The sequence below is a fragment of the Crocodylus siamensis genome, chromosome 2 (assembly GCF_052110815.1).
Source record: "Crocodylus siamensis isolate JL-2025a chromosome 2, ASM5211081v1, whole genome shotgun sequence".
NCBI lineage: Eukaryota > Metazoa > Chordata > Crocodylia > Crocodylidae > Crocodylus > Crocodylus siamensis.
In genome coordinates, this window is record NC_143396.1 from 289495444 (window position 1) to 289497475 (window position 2032).

At 39.9% G+C, this 2032-nt stretch overlaps 1 non-coding gene across 1 annotated transcript; it reads left to right on the plus strand.

Annotated features, from left to right (window-relative positions):
• The first annotated feature begins 345 nt into the window (after positions 1–345).
• LOC149872382 (U1 spliceosomal RNA) lies at positions 346–509 on the plus strand. The gene has a single exon (XR_016440881.1). It is a non-coding gene; the product is annotated as a U1 spliceosomal RNA (small nuclear RNA).
• Positions 510–2032: the final 1523 nt, after the last annotated feature.

Sequence of the window (2032 nt, forward strand, 5' to 3'; positions counted from 1 at the left end):
CGGGCTCTTGTCTTGCTTGCCTTCCTCAATCGCTTCTCACAATAGCTGACTCCTGGGAATATTCTTTTGCTTAGTGTTTTTTTTAAACTTTAGCAACTGCGTGTCCATGCCAGTAGCTATATTTTTTTTTTTTTTTGCTTTTATCTTAAACAGAATCATGTAGTGCTATTGTATTAATAGGATGTTTTGTTTCACTTTCACCTGAGGAAAAAAATAGGTGCTGTGTCATATGTGGCCAAGTATTGGAGGCACTCCACAAGGCTAGATTTTTTTTTATGACTCTGGATAAGAGCTGCCCATGTAACTAGAATGACTACGGGACTGATGACCCGATTGCCTTTGACTATACTCACCTGGCAGGGGAGATCCCATGATCTAGAAGGTGGCTTTCCCAGGATGAGGCTCGCCCTTTGCACTCCGGGTATGCTGACCCCTGCAATTTCCCCACATGTGAGAAACTTGACTGCATAATCTGTGGCAGTGGGGGACTGCAGTCATGCTTTCCCCTGGAAAAACCTACTCTCTCTCTCTCTCTCTCTAAATATATAAAATATATATTTATAACATATAATTTATATACTATAATTATATAATAGATAATTACATAGTTTACAATAGATTTATAACATGTATATTAATTTATTATTAATATATATAGTAATTTATATCTCCTTTGACTATTCTTTTGCTTAGTACCTTGGGTTTTCTTAAACAGAGATAAAAGCTGGTTTTGCTTTTCTCTCTCCAGACACTCATGAAAGCTAGATTTTGCTTTATGACTCTGAATAAGAGATGTCCACGTAACTAGAATGACTATGGGACTAATGACCCAATATCCTTTCACTATTCTTTTGCTCAGCCCCTTCGGTTTTCTTAAACTTCATCCATATTCTAGCAGATGAGCACCCATGTCAGTAGCTACACTGGTTTTTGCTTTTTTTCTTAAACTGAATATTGTAGTGCCACATTAGTAAGACTTCTCGAAGTACTAGAGGCACTCTCCAGACACGCCAAAAAGCTATATATTTTGTTATGGATCTGAATGAGAGAGGTCCAAGTAACTATTTGATCAACTGGTGTCTGTGCTGTCACTGCCAGGCATCAGGTCAAGCCCCCTTCACTGGGGACTATTGACCCAATATCCTTCCAGCATTTTTTGCCTAGTGGGTTGGGTTAATTTTTAACCTTCACAGATACTCTAGCAAGGGAGTGCCCAGGCCAGCAGCTCCGCTGGGCTTTGCCTCCGTCTCTCCAGACGCTCCAGAAGGCTACAGGTTGTTTCATGAGTCTGAACGAGGTCCCTGAGCGTCACAGTATTGCCAACGCTCATGATTTTTGGCCAGCCGGGTTCTTGAAAAGTCTGCGCTTGGGGAATGTGAAAACCTTAGCTCTTTCTTTGATGTGTATATATATATAGAGAGAGAGACATCTATAGATCTCTCTCTATACCCATCTATCTATATATATATACACACATAATCTCTCTCTCTATATATATATATATAGATCCATATATACACATATGTCTCTATATACATCTCTCTCTCTCTATATATATATCTATAATCTATATATACACATAATATCTCTCTCTCTATATATATATCTATAATCTATATATACACATAATCTCTCTCTCTCTCTATATATATATATATATAATCTATATATACACATATCTCTCTCTCTATATATATATATCTATAATCTATATATACACATAATCTCTCTCTCTCTCTATATATATATATATATAATCTATATATACACATAATATCTCTCTCTCTATATATATATATATATAATCTATATATCTATAGCTATCTCTCTCTATAAGCCATATACGTAGATCTAGAAAGGTTTTCACATTGCGGAAGCGCAGCCTTTTTAAGCCCCAGCGCCGGGGGCTGCCCCGCGCCGCCGGGCCTCTCGGGGGCGGCCGGCGGGGTGACGCGCGGCGCGGGGCGCCCAATGGCGGCGCGGCGGGCGCTATAAAGAGGCGGCGGCGGCGGCGGGCGCGGGGCGTTGCAGC